Here is a 23545-nt window from a genome sequence, read left to right as displayed (position 1 = left end):
CGAAGAATTATTAAAGTTGGTCCTAAATGAAAAATACTAGTCCTAGATACCGCCACAATTGTGGCAATGTCAAAAAGATTTTCTCCAGTAGACTTCTCTATATTGCCAGGTTCGTCCTCAATGAAAATGTTACCTGTCATGCATCAAATACAGCTGCTACAATGACTGTCTTGAAAATTGTCACAACTGAATGGATGATTATGACATGGTACTTTCAACAAAAGACTTCTAATGATGTCTGCTTTGTTAAAAACGAAAATGGTGCTAATATAACAGTCATTATATCCACCATATCAGCTAATTTGAATTTTTTTTTTATTGCTGAAAAATATCAGAGAGGGTTTCAACACTCTGCAGTTAAAAGGAAGAAATGTAAATGCTTTTTCCTGGTAGAGCATCAATCCCATCAAAGGCCTCTTGTCTTCATGTGCATTTCCAAACACCTTGTGCATTTCCTAACACCATGTGCATTTCCTAACACCTTCATGGATCTTTTTCAGTCATTGGATGAACCATTATAAATCTAAGACATTTAATTCACTGACATGCTCATTCATCCTTTTTGGCTTTAGAGCATAGCTTTAATTTTAAGCTCGACTTGCAGATCCTGGCATTGTTTCTTCGTTCATTTTATTTTTCTAGCATAATTCAAAGAATTTGAATGAAGTGTTTAAGATAATGTTAAGATATAGGGTCTCTTTAGGTTCTTTGTTCTTAGAAAAACTATAGAGTTATAAAAACTAACAATTCAAGAAATTGTTCATGAAAGGACATTTTTTGTGATTGACTTTGATATATTTGTTCGATAATTTTTAAAGATAATTCACATAAAGTCAGCAATGAGTACTGGTGATTATTAATGCTGATGGTGTATTGGATCATGATACTTGTTTAGAATTCAGTTATTTAGTGCACCATTGGTAAGGAAATATTATTGTATTTGTAACCTTAAAAGACTTGTAGTCATCTTTTCAGGAAATGGTCAAATATTAGTACAGATTTACTACATATTATATTTAGCAAGGTTTAAAAAAAGAAAATAATGAATTCATTGTCTGAGCTTTTTGCTTTAGTTAGCTGTTACATGTACCTATAATCAACAACAAAACATTTTAGAACCTGGTTGAGACGTGGCCATAGAAGGTTCTCTGACAGCTGACGGACATATATTAATTGTTACCTATTTCAGTATTGATATGAAGTCATGGGAAAATACAAACTTTGCAAATCATTTCTACATTGTTATATTGATCTAAATTACTTTGTACAATCAATTAATTTAATACAAAAAAAATATAACATGTTATCAGTAAATTGTCACATGAGCAAGAGAAAAATCTTGCATAATAAATTTTAAAAGCAAGGTTTATTAGAAATGGACTAGTTTATCTTGACAAGTTAGAACCAACAAAGTAAATGGCAATCCTGTTTAATCTGGACATTTAAAATACCAGAGTGGGGTTCCAACACGCAGTTTGTTTGTCACTCGTACTGATCAAATAATAAAAGCATTCATTTGCTTGTATTCCATACAGTTTGTCAATGAGTGAAATTCTAAAGGTAGCAGACCTGAATGAGTCCCATGTGTAATTTAATAGCTTGTGCACTCAGGTGTGAAAGGTACCTACCTATTCCAAGATAGTAATCATTGATCAGTCTAGCTTCTGCCAAGCTTGCAAATAGGGATTTTGTTTGTACAGTGGTGACTTAATGTAGGATGTAGGATTATAATGTATACACATCGTCAGATGTTTAGTCATTACATTCAGAGCAAAGTTCAAATTTACAGTACTTGCTGTCAGCCCCAGATTTGAGTAATGTATACGCTACTCACAAGTATGAGATAATAACATTGGACATACCCAGGTAGGTTGGTAACTTGATCAGGGGATTTACAGCATTAGATTTCTATTCCCATCATGACTCCAAGGTTTGATTTTTAATGCAGATAATTATTTAACAATAGATATGCATGTTTTCATGCTTTGTATTCTTGTTTATAAAAAGTTTAAAAGGTATTCATGTTTGCAATCTTAAACATTTGGAATTGTCTATGTCCTGTTTACCTGTAACACCTTTCATGTCATTAATGCCATACACACATGAAGTCTAAATACCCTAGGGATATCCATGCCATTATTGGATGCCTTGTATAGCAACAGGTGCTGCTGGTGATCAAGATTAACGTTTTTTTGTGTAATGCCAATACAATTATACTTGGTACTTTTAACACTTTTATTTGTAAAAAGCCAAAATTATTATATCCAAGTGTTGTCATGGTTGGAAGGTCAACTGTCTATCTCTAGCATACTGTATTTGATATTGGGCCTTTTCCATAACATATAAAACAAAAATAAATGATTAAAGAATTTTTAAAGTGCAGAAAAACTAAAACATATATGTTCGCTTAGCCACCTCTTAAATACTGTATTTTTGTGTTCTTTTTATGATAATAATTGCAAAATATGCAGATATTTTAATTAATTTACCCTGAAATTTTATCATTTTTATAGCTCTGCCATAACAGCTACATTTATAAATCTTCCTAACATGTGGCTACATAAAATGTGTAAACAATGACAACAGGGTGACATAAATTGGGTTACCCACCCCCATAAAAAAGACCAACATAAAACATGTAAACTTCATTTCACATGTTTGCATGTTTGAAAAATCTTACTTGTATACTAAGGAATCAGATTGTACAAACATATTGTCAGTCATTATATGAAATTTATTAACAAATTTTGGTAATTTTTTTTGTATAATGTATTTTCAAGTTTAGAGACTGAAAGATGGTACTGGATTTTTATCACATTCATGTTCAACAAATACAGGCCAGTTTTTTAAAATATATTTTCTAGTTTAAAAATATAGGATTCATGCATGACTAGGTGTTATGATCAGGTTTGCAAGTTATCAGATGAGGTGTGTATTGACAAATCTTTGGGTTCTCTCAATTTTAAAAGAGCTATTGTCCATTTGGTCAACAGCTGTATGTGTAAACAGTATTACGGACTGTAATGTGAATCATACCAAACTACTCAGGTTTCAGTCAGAGCAGCCAGGTACAAGAGTATTTTGCTCCCTAGGTAAACTTTCCACTCTGAGCCCCCTCCCCCCAAGGCATCGCTTAATAGAAACTGTTCATTAGTATCAGTAATGTTTGACTTGATAATTTATTAATTTCATTATTAAGTCTATATATTTAATGATAATAATTGAAAAACCTGACAGTGCACTTTAATTTTTGTGCCCCCTCCCCCAATCTTGTCACCCTTAATATGGCTGCCTTGTTTGCATATTGGCTTAAACTGGCCCTGATTTGAGTGGATGGCTGTGACACTTGTTCATGGAATAGTTGTAAGAAACAGGAAAGTCAGAGGTCATATTTACAGGAGTAAACTGTTTATCACTTTTCTTAAGTTTTAATTATGAGTGGTAATGATGCCATGAAAGCTACAATGAAAGCCATTTATTAGACAGTAACTGGATTAATCTGATGTAAAAACAGTATTAGTGTGTAATTTGCATGTATCATATTTCTTGCTTGATGTGCACCCTGCTGCATTTGCTTTTGCTTGTCGACGATTGATGTTTGAATAACATTAACTAACACAGGACAAGTAGTACCATGCCAGACAACTGGAGTAAAGGTAATGTCATGCAAAGATAATTTGGAATTCTTAATCATGAGAGACACATCATGGCAGCCAGCTGGTTTGGGCAGGATTCAAACCTGCACTCTTGTGGCCAGGAGTCCAACAAGCTACCATAACCATTGATCCACCGTGGCTTTACACTCATTTGCAAATAACAATGATCAAGATCAACAGTGTGCAAACATATTGGGATCAGAATGTTGATGATGTATGTTTATGCTGTTTGCACTTAAATTACAGTCCTCAGACAGAAATGTTCTATACAGGGTGAAAATATTAGAATATTTGATACAAATTTCTTGAAAAAGGAATAATCTTAGATATACAGGGTATCATGCTTAGTATCTATTATAGGGTTTTACCTATTTATAGCTTTTTAGTTCTGCTTGTTATTTACCAGAAGAGCTTATGAGATGGTCTGTTTAATTCATCCATTATCTGTCATCTGTCTCTCTATTAACAAAGTTACTCCTTATTAACTCCTTGGAGATTTGCCATGAAAAACACTCATACACAATATGTTTATTTTTAAAAACATGCAAGGTGCACCAAATCCAACATGTTTAAAATGATCCATATTCTCTCATCCCATCTCACATACTTTAAGATAAATGATGATTCATGCAAAGCCGATATAGAACAAAATATGCCCGAAATACTGTATGTAACAGCTACATTAAGCGACAAGTCCTAAATGTATGTATGTATGTGTCGACTTCTCCAGTGGTATAAATGGATAGAGCATCTGCTTCGGTATCAGAAGATCTCAGGTTCAAACCCTGTCTGAGTCATACCAAAGACTTATAAAAATTTTACTAGCAGCTGCCTGATTTGGTGTTCAGCATTAAGTTGTTACTTTTTTACTGGTCAGCCTGATTTCAGATGGTACATGATGCTACATTTTTGCAGCATGATGTCCCAGTGCTGGACATTAGTATGAACTGCCACAATTTAGACATCCTGGTGATATGAGTGATTTTTTTTTAAAGCTACTTAAAATACAAATCTAAGTCACAAACACACACTCAAACACACACACACACACACACACACACACACATACAGTCTGATTGGTCATAAATGAAAATGATACTACTCCAACATCCAGTATGGCCACCACAAAGTCATCTTGGAAACCGTGTTATCAGTAGTTTTCCTGAACTGATGATCATAACAAAATGCGGTTCTGACTGAAAGACTTTTTATGATGTCTAGTTGGTCCGGAATGAAAATCATACCGATCTGATTCCAATATGGTCATTACAGCAGCCATTTTGAAAATCTTGTTATAGATACTCCTTTTGAATGGAACTTCATGTTGACATGAAGATTCTGATAATTAGTTAGTCCCAAATGAAAATGGTGCCAGTCTGGTACCCAGTATTACCACCAAAATGGCCATCTTGAAAATATTGATATTGCTACTATTTCTGAATGGTTGGTGAAAGACTACCTCTGATGATTAGTTGTTCTTAAATGAAAATGGTGCTGATCTGACATTCAGCATGGCCACCACAGTGGCCATCTTGAAAATCTTGTTATGCCTCCTAAATGTAAAGTCATATTGACATGAGGTTTTCACCAGAAAACTTCTTATGGTTCTAAATGAAAATGATGACAATCTGATACCTATATTAATGTTATCACTATTCCTCCAGAATGGGTGATTGTATGCATGTTTTTTTTAATAATAGTAACAACTGATAATGATGCCTAGTTCAACCTAATGGTGCCATTCAGACACTCAGTAAGACCTATTACAATGGCCATCTTGGAAACTTTTTTATCACTATTTCTCTTGATGACTGGTCATATTGATATTGTGCTGTCACCATAAAGACTTTCTGATAAATAGAAATGCCAGTCAGACTTCAAATCTGGCCACAATGGCATCCATCTTAACAATCTTGTTATTGTTTCCATCAAAGTCATTTCAGTATGTGTTTCCTTCAGAAGACTTCTTATGATGCCCTGTTGGTCTTTGATAAAAATGGTGCCAAGCTGACATCCAGTATATCTACTACAGAAGCTAATTTGAAAATCTTGTTATTGTTGAAGAATGTCAAACTGGTTTCAAAAGGAAGAAATTGTCTTGAATTTATTGCAATTCTTTTCAGCCAGCAGAGTATCAGTCCCATCAGTAGACTCTTGTTTAGTAGGTGTTCATATATTTTCAGAAAATTCAAGGGCAAGTAATTGAATGTACAATATATATAGGTAAGAGTGAGCACCTGATTAAGAATCATCCAATCTTTTGACAGAAAAAAAAAGTTAAATCTAGGGTGGGAACTATCTTGTAAGTCAGTAGGTATTTTACTGCTGTATGAGTAAATATTGGGTGCATGCTAGCTAGCAGTGTCTATGATACTCTCAGTATAATTGCTGATTTCATATATAATTTCTTGTGATACAGGTACTTTCTTTTCTCTTACCGTCAACATGTACTTCATTTTTTTTGTTGACTCTGTATTTGAATAAACTAGCAAGTAGATCAGTCACTTGATACACTTATGACTGTATTTTAAAGTTCACAGTCAGCCACAATGTGACCCACTTTTCTACCTAGACCTTTCTTCTTGTCTAAATATTCATTATCACTCTATTTAGAATAGATGTTTGAGGTTAGTTATAAAAAAAACTCATTGTCACTGTTTTTAGGGTAGATGTTTTGATACTCGGTCGGTCTCTGGGATATTGTTGCAGAATAAATCAGTTTGACAGTTCATAATCAGAACACTTAAAGTGCTTTCTTTAACTTTACCCTGCATGTACTCATGATTCATTCTAATGGATAAGTGACCTTTCTAAAGATCATAAATTAGAGGACATTTTGAGGTTAGCTATAAAAGTTGCATGATCACGTGCATGTTATAATTTTGTACCAAATTGGTGATTTGGGCTCAGATATAGCACTGTTTATCAGCCCATCCTCTTTAACTGTGAGCACAACATTTTTCAACAATTTAATTACTTTTTTAAAACATTAAATTATCGATGTGATTAAAATTACGTCAATTAAAAAATGTACCTGTGATCATAACAGTTTGCAAAGAAGCCTCATAGCTTCTATGTTGATTGAATTGAAAATAAAGCAAATCTCTCAAACTGGATATTTATGTAAGTCATTTGGTCATAATCCACCATTCTATTCTCCAAGGCAGATTTTGTTAGTCAGTGACCAGGTGACTTATAACCAATTAATGGTTTCTCCCTGCTTCAGGGATCACTGGAGTATATCAACAGTTATTGCTTAATTCATGCAAATGAAACATTTGTTTGATGAGGAAGGCATTGTTTAAATAAAGGCCTTGCATATGAATCATTGTGATAACATTGTGTCTCACTTGTAACCACCATTCCCCAGTCAAACCATCAGCGTAACTCAAATGTGTTTATGTCAAATTAAAAAGTAAGGTGGCTTTTATTAGCTCTGATGGTCATAGAAAGAAGAGCTTACGGGATACTGTCAGCTGCCATCCATCCATCCATCCGTCCGATTCCCATGAAACTTTATACACATTCATCCCATGGTCTTGTGGGACCTAAATGAAACTGTGGCATACAATATGGCCACCACAATGTTAACTGTAAAATAAGACCACCCTTTAATAGAAGACCATGTATTGGAATAGTCAATATACCAAGTTGTACACTGCAAGAAGACAGACTTGTCACAATAAAATGGTCTGATTGTATAAGGGGCAGACAAAATGTAACTTAGATTCGGCTGCATAACCACACACCCTTAAAATGATTGTGTATCTGTAAGTTGATCAAACTGAATTCATAATAAACAGAAGAAAACAACAAAATAGTATGCTTCAAGCCAGTTGAATTTTTAATTTATACATTAGTGAAATGAAGCTTGATGTACAGTTTTGAATTTTCCATTGTTGCTCATTTAATTGGTAAGGACTCCTGCGGGTTTCATGCAGTCATCATAATTGAAATTGAAAATGACCCTTATGAAACCTGTTTAACCAGATTGCATATAAAAGTATTCGCACTCATTTCTCCTTTATCTAGCTGTGTTTCTCTAATATGTATAGTTTACCGGTAGATTCTAAATATAACGCATTAAATAATTCATAACCTGGATTTTGTACATATACTCTATGAATGAGTTGTCCACTATTTTAATCATTTAGTTGCTCATAATTATTCATATTCCTAGATAATTGCTTCCCCTATGTGAGGTACAATAATGTTTATCAATTATGTATTTGCAAGGTATTAAACCGCCATGTATATAAATTGTTCTATGTTTGCAATAATTCTAAATCAAATGTAACTGTTTATAGCAATATTGCTAGTTACAGTGTGACTGAAAATTAGTTTTATGTTTTACTGTGCATTAATACATGAAAGGTTATCCTGTAACACTGGAACACTTGGATCAAAATGCTTAATAACCTGATACACATCACAGCAGATAACCCAGGCTTATCCAGACTTGTTTGAAACCTGTAACCTTGAGGTTTTGAGTCTCATGCTGCTTGGCACTGAATGAACATTCAAGACTCATAGCTCTTTTCGTGAAATGTATCTCTGGAGACGCTGTGTATGAAAATTTAGCTAATATGAGATCCAGTATGGCTGCCACAGCAGTTATATTGACAATCTTGTTATTACTATTAGTCCTGAATGTGTGGTCATATTGACATGGGGTTTTCAGACATGTCATATTGACATGGGATTTTCAAACATGTCATGTTGACATGGGATTTCAGACATGTCATGCTGACATGGAGTTTTCAGACATGTCATCCTGACATGGGTTTTCAAACATGTCATATTGACATGGGATTTCAGACATGTCATATTGACATGGAGTTTTCAAAATAAAAATTGTAATGATGGCCATCAACCTGCTGATTTGAAACTTGGCTATTGCTCAAGAATATCAGAGATGGTTTCAACACTCAGCATATAAGAAGAAGAAATGTTCTTATGTTGGATGCATGGAAATTCTTTTTGGACAGTAGAGTATAAATCTTTTCAGGACTCTTCTTATAAAAATGTTTATGAGAAACATTACATATTTATTATCATTACAGTCATGTGTTTGATGTATTATTTTTTACTTGAGTAATTTTGATGAGGTTTTGTGCAATATCCATATCCCAAATATTAGACAATAATTTAAAACAAAATGAAAATAATGATTCTGAAAACAATGATTCCAATAAAGGATACTTTAGTTTGCTATTTGGTAAGTGCACGATTGTTCTCTCACAAGTAAAATGATATAAAGAAAATGTGTTTATGAAATAGCACTATTGATATTAGCATTTCAGATTACCTAATTCTGATGCAAAATGCTTTTTTAAAGTCAGCATTTTTTGTTTCCATTCATTACAAGGATTATTCATTAGGTGCAGTGTTCCACCTTTATGTGAGATCTCCTTATGATCTAACGAGATTTCAAACAGAGACTTCCATTTATGGAATAGAGCAACAACAAGTAGGAAAAGAAGAAAACTTGTATGTGTTGGTTAAACCAGATATATCAAAGTTAAAATGTACATGACATGACCATAATGAAATTCTGGATGCTGACAAGACCTTTGCACTGAATTTAGTTGTGTCTATAAATGTTCCTGAAAATACAGGCACTTAGCCCAAGCAGCTGCCTTCAAGATTGTACCCAATTGTATGCCTTTAGCACAGGCCGCAAAAATAATAATAATAATAATAATTATAATAATAATAAGGCTTTATTTATAGAGAGTGGCTCATTAGTCAAGGCTATTCTCCCTTGAGGCCCTCTTAAGGAGAGTATAACAATGCACATTATATGAAGATAGCAATAATTACTGTTTATTTTAACATGTTTAGTATTAAAATAATAAATTCCATTATCTGTTAGAAACACATACATGCTCCTGATATCTTTTCTTAAATACTCTAATATTTTCAGCAGATTTTACATGTAATGGAAGCTTATTTCACAAAACTGTACCAGAGTATTGGAAACTCTTTTTAAATTGCCTGTTCTTGGTTTTGGTCAAAGAAGGTTACCATGTGATATTGATCTCAACTGGTATTGTGTTGAAAAAGGCCTGAATAAATCCTGAAGATACTCTGGTGCAGTTCCATGCAGACATTTATATAAAAGAACTTCCTTGTGAAAATCTATCCTGTCATATATTGTGGACCATTTGAGTTCTGTAAATAATGCTTTTGAGGGATGATCAACAAATGCATCTAAAATTACATGTGCTGCTCATTTCTAAAGTTTATAAATCCTGTCAAGGTCAGATTTAGCACAGTTTCCCCATACATTAGAACAATAATCCATTGTTGGAAGAATATATGACTTGTGTATAGATTGCGAGTTAATTTCCATAGATGAGCCCTTCTACATTGAGCCTGAAAACTGATATCAATACCAGAATCCCTTATAACAGTCTGTATCCAGTTTGATATTGTGTCTTTTGCAACTTTTTTATGGGAAGATTGTGTGCTGATGAATAACTGTGTTTCAGAATTTTGCAAATTTGGTCTGTTGCAAATGACACTGTAAACAAGCCATAACATATGGATAAGAGTAAAAAAAAACAAAGGATTCTAGGAATATCTATTTGTACACTGTCAACACCAATTCCAATGCTATTTGTATAAGGTGAAATGTCTGACACCTCTGTTTGTTAACAAAGTAAAATATGGCTAACTTCATAGTAAGTTCCTGCAATGACAATTGGCCATTGCCTTGTAAAGAGAAAAAATAGTTAAAATACCAGCTGCACATCCCACCACTTATAAACCTCTCTTATGTCACTTGTTTAGGCTCGAATAAACAGTAACACAAGAAAGAGAAAAAACAACAAGCTTTGAAAATACAATAATTTATTTCCCCTGGAAAAATTCTGTAAAAATGAAAACAAATATGAACTTAAAGTTTTATAGAATCAGATCCAAAAATAATCAGAGAATAAAATTTTAGTAGTCCTAATAACAAAATGTTCTACTGATTTCGCGTTTGAATCCCGACAAAGAATCCAAGATGGAAGACGATGACATATGCAGCATTTTCTGTAGTGTTGAAGTCTACAGTTCCTTGTAGAAACAAGAATTATCACTCCGGTTTCTGATAGCTGAATAAATTTGTTAAAAAACTGTTCTTGTTCCAGAATATTACATGAGCACGCATATTTTCCAGAAAAATAACAGAATTAATCATTTTAAATCCAAGTAATTTGAAATAACTCCAAACCAAGTAATTTGAAATAACTCCAAAGAGCACAGTTAAACATACAACTAACAGTTTAACAGCCCAGCTTCTACTGAGATTAATTCTCCAAAACATGGGTTATATGGGCTTTCAAAAATGTAAACAAGGGTCATGTGATCATCTTCTGGAAGTTTATAGAAGCAAGTACTTGTCACAGATCAGATTTACCCAGTGTGACCATGATGAAAACAAACCATTTTTACTCTAAGAAATAAAAAATCAAAAAATTGTTTATATCTTAAAGACAAAGTCCTATCATGACCTTGGAAACACCAATCATTTTAAAATAAAATAGAACTTGTTTACAAAGGTTGCTACAGATTCTGAAACAAGGTCAGGATTTAGGTCAACACCTGGTGTTTATAAACTAACAGTCAAGGTCAAACTATTTTCTAAAAGAAAGTATCTCTAGTGAATAAATTATCATTACAATATCATGTAGTGAAAAATAATTTTTTAAAAAAAACTGACAAATAATTAAATTGAAATAAATATATATTAAATCAACTATAATTAAATCAAATACACATAACAACCTCTTAATGACGAAATAGCAGTTCCAGCTGTATTTACAGAACTAGAACCTTAACCTCTATCTACTAACTTAAGGTTGTGCAATGAACAGCCCTCTAATAAATCTCTTTATTGAATACATTATTGCTTAAGAGTGGATTGAGAAGTAAGACTAACTAATGATGAAATTGCAGTTCCAGCTGTATTAACAGAACTAGAACCTTAAACCTCTATCTACTAATTCAGTTAAAAACTCTATAACAAAAGTCACAGGTGTGTCAAGTGGCTTAATCTGTCTTACATTCTAAATTAACATCCACATTTGGAGATGACCCCAGTACTGTTTTTATTCCATATTCCCCATGAATTGATGATAAGGAAGGCAGCCCTGTCCAATAATCATTGAATTTGATTTGCCACCCAGAAGAGTGAAAACGCCCATCTTCAATTTGTGGAGGGTGTGTCATCATTGAAGATTTGTGGAGGGTATTCAGTTCCATAATGCCCTTAAAGGGGGGGGCCAACATTTGCCTCAACTAGGTTTCCCCTTTAAAGTGACCGCTCCGGTGGCCTAGTGGTTAGAGCAACCACCTCAGAAGCGAGAGGTCGTGAGTTTGATCCCTGACTGAGTCGTACCAAAGACTTACAAAAATGGTACTAACAGCTGCCTCGCTTCATGTCTGCGGTATGATGCCCTAGTGCTAGACATCACTATAAACTGCCATACTGCAGACATCGTAGCAATATGACTGAATTTTTTTTAAAGCTACATTAAAAATCCTAATCACACACACACACCTTTAAAGTGTCACAATTTCCTGGCCGGAGATACTTCTCCTGCAGTAGTTGAACCTTGTCGTTAGTTAACATTGAAGATAGACCTTTATTGTTGTAAAGGAAAAATGTTCAATTCCATAAACAAATCATCATTGACCTCAGCGGAATGTGTATCTGGCATAATTAGACCTGTGACATCCATATCCGAGTCCATTCCCCTTCTTCGTGCATACTGTAGAGACAAATCCTTTTCTACATGACCAAGGTGTGCCATTTCTGCAGCTGATGTGTTAGGCATTTGCATTTTACTAGTGACACTGGCCATAATCTCTTCCATTTTTGTAATGTGTGCAAGAGTTTTGGACACAACATTAGCATTTTGTGCCTGCAACTGACACTGTATGGCTTGTAATTCTTTATCATGGGTAGCCATATTATTGCTATGGGCATAAATCACTTGACTTTCAGCACCTGTAGAGCCAGACAATGATGTCATGCCTTGTCATAATGGCCGACTTAATGTCACCTGTGCAGACAACATGTGCCTTGCTAGGTCTCGCATCAATGGAGGCAGTTACTGATGGCAAACACGCTCTTTTCGCCATCAAAACCATAACGGAAATATACTTTCATCATCTGTGACACTTTGCTTGCATTTCTGACAATTTTTGAGCATTCACTCGTTAAGCCTGACCCCTCTGGGACCTGCCTTTGGCAGTTTGCCCCCTCTATTGTTCCAGTGGAAAGTTGCAAAATTTGGGAAAATACCTGCAACACTTTGCCTCTCACTTTGCCTCTGTAAAGGTGCAACTGAATTTGATAAAGCTACTGCTTTCAAAATGACAAAAAACAAAAACTGCAACACTTTTGTGCAGAAATAGTAAGTTACGCTATTATATTTCGATCAAGAATCAAACACAAAATTTGTTCTCTGTGCTACATTTCACTGTCGGACTCTAGTCCAACATACCTATCCGACCTCACCCATGTGTACACACCAGCAAGATACTTACACTCCTCTTCTGACAATCATATACTCATTATTCCCACTATGAAAACAAAGTCATATGGACAGTGTTCTTTTGCAAACCAGGGCCCAGCCACATGGAATGAATTGCCCACTGAACTTAGACATGAAATAACAGTGATCACATTCAAGAGGGCTCTCAAAATGTTTCCTACCTTAAATATTCTCAGCATGTTTTTTAATGTTTTCTAATTTCATGGTGTTTGTTTTTGTAATCATAATGTTTTTTATCTTATAGGTGTTGTCTAATGTTGTAAAGCGCTTAGAGCTTCTAAAGATTAGGTGCTATACAAAGTCCTCATTATTATTATTATTATTATTATTATTAACATTTTCTTCTTGCATGATGTTGCTCCCAGCTAGATATCTTCCACTGCAGCCTTGTCCTGATCAACCATATGATCAATGTCATCTCATGGGATCATGAGGCACTTATAAGGGAAGTGAAATTTACACTTCTCTGCAGTTACTAAAATACACAGTTCTTGACCAAATTAATGATGTGCAGACATTTTTTATGTTGGTCATGAAAAATAATCTTGTTGACAAATTTACACTTCTCTGCAGTTACTAATACATACAGTTCTTGACCAAATGACATTTTTTGTTTTTCTTGAAAAATAACTTTGTAGGCATAGATGGGTTTCTATTATATTACAACTCAAAAATTACCTATCTTACTGAAATAAACTGTTAAAGCCATGGGTGGGCAAGGTAAAGTTGATTGGAACTGGCTGCAGTTAAAGATTTGCCGCAAAGGGTGCAGTGTCACATAATGAATATCTAATGTTGTTGTTTGCATGTTTCAGTAGGTGAAAATCAAGGTGCTGTACATGCGAGTCCCATAAAATTGAAATCTCTATTGACAACCTGCTTATGTCTAGAATTTAAATTGGTGACTCATCACTTTCAGACTGGAGTAGCTGATAGCAAATACAGGTTGTGTCAATAAGGAAACTTAAGAGTCCTGCAACAGGAAATAGTCAGCACAAATGTGCCTTCGTTGAAAAGGATGTTATCACCATTCTTAGCAGTTTTCATTAAAATAGGATAAATGTGTCATGAATCATAGTGTAATTCAAGGCGTTTGACTTTCCACAAGATTCATCTTTGGAGTTTAGTTGTAAATCACTACTTCATTCATCAGTGAGAAAAATAAATGACCTGTTGATCAATACATTTTAGAGGTTAATTAAGAAAATGTATGTTGCATTCTTTTTTTGATCACTTTATCAATATATCTTCCAAGGTGGGTTTTCTTTGTCTTCAGGACATATTAGAAACCTTTCATCTCGTTTAGCTTCTGTGAATAAATACATGCAACAAATATCATTTCTTGTTGGTAACTTAAGAGTGAAAAATTAATTGGATGCATGACAAATAACTTTTTTAACAACTTTTTTTAACAACTTTTTCAAGCTGTATTCATCTGTCAAGCAGTTAGATACTGATTCCTGCAGTTGACTTTAAGGACATCTCAGTAAAAAAAAAATAGCCTCGGAATGGATCACATCATTTAAAGTAAGAGATTTACACTTCAACTTGATCACTGTTACATATTTCATGGAGGCTATAACTTTTCACACCTTTTAATTGTGGACAGTGCTTTTTGAGTTGCCATGGCAAACTTGTAACAGTTTGAAATAAGATTTTCATCAAGAACCTAAAGACAAACTCTTTGTGATGAAATTGGTATCAGCTTTTAATAGTGGTTTCCGAAACTGGATTCGTGGGCATGTATGATTGCTACACTCTATGTACAGTATGCAAGCAATACTCTATGTACAGTATGCAAGCAATATGCTATTTCAGGAGTTCTTCCTCAGTAATAATTTTTAATGACTTTCATAAAATATCATAGAAACCTAGAATTTAAACAGATAAAAAAACCAGGTGTTGATCAAACATTTTTAAGAATATCATCGCTTGAAGTATGACTCATAGCTGTTCAATATACACATTCAAAAACTATTATTCTGTTAACAAGCATTTTGTCTCATTATTCCATAATAGCCGGTTGTTTGGTTTCCCATTTACATGTACCTGTATTTTTTTTTCTTTTCTTAAAGATAGCCTGAACCTTATAGAATTGTATAAATGAACTGTGGGGCATTAATTATTGACTGTGTAGTAATTATTCTTACAAAGCAAACGCCATTTTAAGCTATGGAAAGTTGATCATGCATATTTGAATATCCTTGTTTGCCAGTGACAATAGACTTGCAGAACTCTGAAGTACTAAAGAGATATGCTTGCTATTTGAGAACTTGCATCCCATTATAGTTGAATGTTAATGTTCAAGCAAGTGTTACTAAGGCAGTTTTCTTTATCTGAGATAGAGTTATTTGTTTAAGGACTGACATGTGAGCTTACCAATATCAGCATTATGGAAATTGAACTGATTTCTCATTGACTTGTTGCCATGGTCCGCATATATATTGTAGACAAAGGTAAGATATATTTTCTACTTTTTCAAATACATGTAAATCAATACTTTGTTAATATACAGGTCAAAAACTTTAATAATGAAGGTATATATATATATATATATATATATATATATATATATATATATATATATATATATATATATATAATGAGGACTTTGTATAGTGCCTAATCTTTAGAACCTCTAAGCACTTTACAGCATTAGACAACACCATAACATAAAAAACCATATATAATGATATTATTACAACAACAAAAAAACACCATGAAATTAAAAAACATGCTAAAATATTTAAGGTTGGGAACATTATTAGATTTCAAGTTTGTTCTTGCAGTCAAAGTAAGTGAGTTTTAAGAGCACTTTTGAATGGGATCACTGTGTCTTTGTGTCTGAGTTCAGTGGGCTATTCATTCCATGTTGCTGGGCCCTGGTATGCAAAAGAACGTTGTCCATATGACTTCATTGTGTGTGTGTATATATATATATATATATATACAAGGGAGTGACTGTTATTGGCTTGTTTCAGTTATTGTTTCATTGGTGGCCATTTGCCAAGCAAATGTTTGCTATCATCAGGCTTCACATTGTTTTTCATTAGACAAATTTTGGCTTTGATTCGACCAGTGGTGTATATGATTGGACCAGTGGTGTGTATGATTGGACCAGTGGTGTGTATATTTGTTTTTTATTAGACAAATTTTGGCTATGATTGGACCAGTGGTGTGTGTATTTGTTTTTCATTAGACAAATTTTGGCTTTGATTTGACTAGTGGTGTGTATGATTGGACCAGTGGTGTGTATATTTATTTTTTCATTAGACAAATTTTGGCTTTGATTTGACCAGTGGTGTGTATGATTGGACCAGTGGTGTGTCTGATTGGACCAGTGGTGTGTTTGATTGGACCAGCGGTGTGTATATTTGCTTTTCATTAAACAAATTTTGGCTTTGTTTCGAGCATTGGTGTGTATATTTGTTTGCAAGTTGCTTGCTGTGACTGATTTGGAGCATGATTCAGGTTAGTTCAGTTTTTATTAGCTCCAATGGTCACAGACCAGAAGAACTGAGATAGGATGATCTATTGTCCATCATCTGTCATCTGTCCATCTAACTGTTAGCACAAGTTTGTTATCACTACTCCTCTTAAACTATTTGGCATATTGGTTTTAAACTTTATGCACACATTCACCCCAAGGTTTAGTTAGTCCAAAATTAAAATGGTGTAACTCAGACAGCCATTAAGGACACCACAAAAGTGGTTTAGGTCAGACAGCCTATATGGAGACCACAAAAGTGGTGATCTTGAAAATCTAGTTATTGCTTAGCTCCACCTGAATGGATGGACATGTCATGGGGGTTTTCACTATAGGACTTGGGAAGTTTAGTTGGTCCACAATGAAAATAGTTATGACTTTCAATATGGCAACCACAGGGTCATCTTAGATTTTTATTGGTACTCCTGAATGAAAAGTCCTGGATTTTTCACTGGGACTTCTTAATCTTTCTAGTTGGTTTTAAATGAAAATGATGCCTATCATATATCATGTGACCAATAATCTCCATCTTGAAAATTTTATATACACCTTCTAGATGGGGAGTCATATCAACATTGGGTTTTCACCAGAAGACTTTGATGTCATTGTTGGTAATAAATGAAAATGGTGCTAAAGAAAGAGTCAGTATGACCACCATCGTGTTTTCACCAAAAGACTAATTGTATCCAGTTGGTCCTGATGGTGCCGATATGACCTCAAATATATCTGCTTGAATGAATGTACTGAAAATCTTGTCACTAGTTCTCCAAGATGGATCATCATATCGATACGATGTTTCCACCAAAAGTCTCCTAGTTTATCCTAAATGAAAATGGCACATTTTACATCCGATAAGGTTGCATGCCACAATGGATAATGTCAGAGTCTTATTGCTCATGAATATCAGAGATAGTTTCAACAATCATAAATATCAGACAGAGTTTCAACACTTAACAGTTAAAAATAGAATGGGTTTTGTCTTGGATTCTTGAAAATTCATTAAAACAATAGAGTGTTAGTCACCTTCTTCTTAAATGGAGAGGTTAATTTTCACATTCATTTGTTAGTTTTTGAACAGCTAATCCCTTGATAGCTACTCCAGCTGAAATATACCAGCAAAAGTAGACAACTTTATCATATGCATAAGGACTTCATTACACAAAACAACAATGATGAGAAAGAAAGAAATATCTGTAATAAAAGCAACATTTTTCACCAGAACTTTTGAAAGATGGATAAATCCTTAAATACTGAAATTATGTTATGTGAAAATTGTAAATTTTAAAAGGGTGCAGGTATATGATGGTAAATATGGTTAGTTCTCGTGTTCATAACCAATATTTAATCTGGAAATCTTACATGCGCTTTCTGTCACAATAAATAGCTAGGAGCAATGTTTAGTAATAAACAAAAATGATCTTACTTGTCCTTTTATATAAAGCTAAGATGATTGGTTGCTTGAGAAATGTCATTGTTATTAAAAAGTTATTGCCAAATCACAGTCACAAACTGGCACTCATTGTAATTCATTACAATGTATGATTTGGATCAATTTATTGATTAATTCATTTATTCATTCGTTCATTGGAGACTTACCAGGGACTTAGAGATAAAATCAAAACTTCTCCCATTTTTCTGCTTGTAATTTTAACAATATCAGCTACCACAATGTGGTCATTATGAAAAATTCAAAGAGTGAAAGCAGTTATTATTATTAGGTTTTCAAATGTTTACTAATGGTTCTACAATATTATTATATTAGTAGTAGTATTTGTTAACATTAATCTTTAGCATCATTTTTCTCCGTGTTTGAATCTGTGTATTATATGGGCTTAGCATAATTTATCCTATGGGCAAATAGTCTTATGACACAAAGTATATACCCATTAAAAACATTTCTCTCACTGGCACATTATTAACTTTACAGTGGGGTTCGACCGCTTCGGTGGCCTAGTCGTTAGAGTGTCCGCCTCGGATGCGGGAGGTTGTGGGTTTGATCCCTGGCCGAGTCATACCAAAGACTTACACAAATGGTAGTAACAGGTGCCTCGCTTGGCGCTCAGCATTAAGAGGTTAGTGTTTGGACTGATCGGCCTGGTGTCAGGATAATGTGACTGGGTGGGACTTCGTGCCACATGTCTGCGGCATGATGCCTCAGTGCTAGACATCATTAAAAACTGCCACACTGCAGACGTCGTAGCGCTATCACTGAAAAATTGTTAAAGCTACGTTAAAAATTCAAATCACACACACACCATGGGGTTATGGTGAAAACTAGTATAAATTGCTTGAAATTTGTCTTTTGAGATGCCAGTACCATAATGGTCAAGAGGATGAAATGGTTGGTCTAAAATAGCTGTCTCTAACTTTCAGGAATTCTTGGGTTCAAATCCTAGCTTATATCATTAATATGCCTCATAAGAAAAGTTTCTAGATCAGCACAGAGTTTACCTAATTTCGGTTCAAGATGGTTAACTTAAATGGTTAACCTTGGTCTCTATTTGAAGATGGCATGACTGTTGACATATCACCAGGGAATAAGGGGCCTGATTGAGGAGTCTCTATCCAGAGAACTTGACTCCAATGAATGAGACTTCCTCCATTTTCATATAGGTCTCCACATGGGTGCTGGTGATTTCCTTACAGTGGGTAATGGTTCTGATCCCTCCATCAGCCTCAGGAGCTAACACCTTCTTTAAACCAGGAAATGCCGCTGATCCCTTTCTTCTGGGAGCTGGCACCTTCCTTACAACAGGAAGTGCCACTTATTACTCCCTTACAGGTGCTGATGACTTCCTTACACCAGAAACTACCATGCCCCAACATGTATATTACTTTCTTGGTAGAAAGGTCAGTCGAGTTTGTTATACTGGTCTCACTTTCCTGCTATATGTAACTGCAGCATTGTCAATGTGACAGGATGCTGAGATAGGTGTGCATGTACTTCTTTCCTGGTAACAAGGGCAGTGACCACAGTAGCAGCAGCACTGTTAATGTGACAGCAAGTTGTGTGATATATGTATCACCATCCTGGTAGCAAGGGCAGTAACCACAGATGCAGCACTTTTAATGTGACAGCATGCCATCTTCCTGGCAACAAGGGCAGTGACCAACAGCAGCAGCACTATTAATGTGACAGCATGCTTTGTGACATATGTATCACCATCCTGGTAGCAAGGGCAGTAACCACAGATGCAGCACTTTTAATGTGACAGCATGCCATATCGCTGGCAACAAGGGAAGTGACCACAGATGCAGCACTATTAATGTGACAGCATTCAGTGTTTAATATATATCACCTTCCTGGTAACAAGGGCAGTGACCACAGCAGCAGCGCTATTAATGTGACACATCCTTTGTGACATGGATCACCTTCCTGGTAACAAAGGTAGTAACCACAGATGCAGCATTGTAGTGTTAATGTGACAAACTGCTTTGTGACACATGTACACACCCCCACCCCCACCCCGGTAATAAAGGCAGCAGCCACAGTATTGGCATTGTTCTTGGTAAATATTTGTGCACGTCAAATACCATTGATTATAAGTTTGCATGGGTCATAGTAGAGACACATTTCTTTGTGAAACCCTCTTGTGTTTTGAAGCAGTGAACATGAGTTAATCATGTATTTTTTGAGAACTGTTATGCTGATGATCTCTGGCTTTCTACTCAGTATTCATGGTGGGGTGGGTGGCCAGGTGGTCTAAGGTGTTAAGCCTTTTCAGATCACTCACATCTCATCCTCTGTTCACATGGGTTTGAGTTTAGGCTCAAATAGTGTGGAAATGTGAGAATGCTTGTGAGTAGCTTTCCATGGGACTGGGCTTCTAATTCTAGGGTCTTCCTCCACCAAACATATTGACTGCTATGTATCATGTGCTATGGTGGCATTAACCACTCACCCAAAAACTCCACAATCAATATTCATTGTACATGTATTAGCATTCCAGATTTAATCATATCCCTTCATCCCTTCACAACATAATACTGTTTGATTACATGATTATAATACTGTTTAAATTCATTGTCATTATTATTGCCTCTGGGAACCTATAGCCTGACGCATTTGAAATTCATTTTATAAAAAGTTAATCCTTTGCTCAAAGTAGTTTATATGTATCTGGCATTGTTTTCCAACAAGTTTGACTAATTGGTATGTAAATGTTTAGTTCCATGAACATCCGAACTTCAGAGACAATGACTATTAACTACCCTGTTTCCTGAATGAAATTTCAATAAATCAAAATCATGTGTAAAACTTTCTTTTAAAGAATCAATTATTCAGATCATTACAGCTTGTTGATGTTGATTTGGATGCTGCAGGTGAAAGTATGCAATTCTGTTATTTGTGTTTGATGCTGTGAGGGATAGTAAATTCAATGGATGCATCATGGAAAGTGCTGCATTAGAGATATAGACTATATATGCAACTCGTATGTCCAACTGCAGAGACTCAGATCTAGGTCCAGGCAATTTTCGTTAGAAGTAATCAGAAAAAACAATAAAGAGTCTGATCTGCTGGTGCATTATGCAATGGCAGATCAGGGTTTGTGGTGTTTGCAGTTGAACTCGACTTACAAGCGAGTGTTGATGGTATATCTTTTCTGTAGTGTTTAATGGGTGATTCTTCACAAAGTTAAATATAGGTATAAATCAAGCAGTGGTTGTCAAAGTTTGTATTAGAATATTATATGAATGTTTGTAATATTTCATTCAATTCTTTTAAATTGTGAAAAGAACCACACTTCTTACAGGAAAAGTATTTAATAGAAATTATGATGCTAAACAGAAGTATATAATATATGCATCACTGTTAACAAAAACTCTTTCTGTAGTAAAGTTACAGTATTTTTCCCATGATAAGACCTGGGGGTGGGGGTGGGTGGTTGATAAATGTATTTAAACGATGTGCTAATTTAGAGCTGGAAAATAGCAGTAGTCTGCTAGCCTGAGGGTAGTAAATTTTGTGCCTGACTTAGTTTGATTAATTTTCGTTGTCCAATGGTTATACAGTAAAATTTCTGTTGTCACCTGTCACCATTTATTTATGCTGTCACATGTAATGTTTGAAAATCTTAAGTGATCACATTCTGTAACAGTTTCTCAGAGTTATTGCATATATCCCTGATATAAATGCTTCCAGTGGAGGGTTAGAACAAATGAGCATATTACAACTTGTACTTCAAAACGAGGTTGTGTAAATCTTTACCAGTTTCAATAGATATACAAGATGAAGTTGTATGTTAAAGACTGGTAGACTGAGTTCCCTCTGACCTTTCATACCCCATTTTAATTATTTTGACATTTAATGTTGAGGTGTGAGGTATAAGATCACATTGCCCTATTGGAAAGTTGGAATTCACTGAACCCCCAATGTCAAAATAGAGTAGCTACTTACTACAGGGCCTAGCAAACTTGACTGACCATAGTGCCCCTGCCCAGATAAAACTGACAAGCTCATTTATCTTGGAAATTGTGACTAAAATACTGTAATGAGGCTTGTCAGATCGTTATTTGTTGTATCATTGCCATCAGAATCCCTATTAATTTTCAACCATTCCATCTTTAAAGTATTATATCATAGAGACATTATGTTTCAAGGGTTGTATCAGTGTTGTGAACTGTCAGTGTTGTGAACTGTGACACCCATGCTCATGTAATTGCTATAATGAGATCTTCTCACCCTGCTTTCACCATAACACAGTGGGTAGTGCCTTCAATAGTGTCAGTGGAATGATGATCCGTAATGACCAGCATGAATGAAGTCTATTGCTCTCAAGTTATCAGTTTTGGAGTGATTTTTTTCTGGATCAATCATTAATATTGGCCAGTACATTCTGTGAAACTGGGTGTGCAAATGAATCTCATCAGACATGGACCTCTTTGTAGGATGAATATGGTACTATGACAGACAATTGTTAGCCTCAGCAGTCATAAATTTACCCATGTGAAGTGCAAGCTGGCAGGTTGTCTCATGTAAGTGAACCAAACTTTGCCATTTTTCAAGACCTAAGACTATAATACTGAAACAAAATCAACACTTTAATGATACTGTTACAGAAAGTCCTCTTTCTATAGATGTTTTACAGTTTGCAGTTTTAAGGCATTGTACATCCTAGTACCTAGTCAACATAAAATTTATGCAACTGTAATACAATATTTCTGCATGTGACATCATTCTGAAAAGGTTTGCCTATGAGTACATTATATTTCACGCTGAAATTATGGTATATAAATTCCAATCTACCTGAGACTTTTTATTTGTATAGAAGTTTTATTTCATCCAAGGCACAGTGAATGTATACATTTTGTACAGGGATCAATATGAACAGAATTAAATCAATACATCATACAGACATGCCTTACTGCCCCACAGGTAAACTCATAAATATTGATAATTGATTCTTTGGTCCAGTATGTACAGAAATTGTGTTAACGAGTCATCAAGACAGTTAGGAGGTAAGACTTGCCTTTCCTGGTTTTTCTAGTTCAGGTTTGAAATGGATAATGCTCTGGATTTCAAGAAGGATTTTGTACATATATATGTAATGAAATTCACACTTAGTTACATTGTATTTTAGAAATCACTTTTCATACAGTGGTTGCATGAGTTAAGCAGTAAATGCAGCTTAATAAACAGTTAATATGTGGCATGCTCATGTTTTTCATTGCAGTTTTAGCAGTAATTAATGACAGGTTAAAGAGAATTTTTCACATTTTAATGGTATACCAGTAGCAGATCTGGTAGCAGTTGATAGTAATATGCAGGTCAGCTTGATGAAAAATATCTAGTAAAGAGAAGCTTTGTTAAAGTGAAAGAAGAGAGACACCACTTGCTGATTTGTTTGCAA

The 23545-nt window shown here is 34.7% G+C and overlaps 1 protein-coding gene across 1 annotated transcript in view; it reads left to right on the top strand.

The window, feature by feature from the left end:
• LOC149806685 (uncharacterized) overlaps positions 1–23545 on the top strand; it is a 379423-nt gene that overhangs the window by 301580 nt on the left and 54298 nt on the right. The window lies entirely within an intron of this gene.

The sequence above is a fragment of the Sinohyriopsis cumingii genome, chromosome 1, assembly GCF_028554795.1.
Source record: "Sinohyriopsis cumingii isolate HCF-2022 chromosome 1, ASM2855479v2, whole genome shotgun sequence".
Classification (NCBI taxonomy): domain Eukaryota; kingdom Metazoa; phylum Mollusca; class Bivalvia; order Unionida; family Unionidae; genus Sinohyriopsis; species Sinohyriopsis cumingii.
Note: the sequence above shows the minus strand (reverse complement) of the source record. Positions and strands in the feature narration are given on the sequence as shown.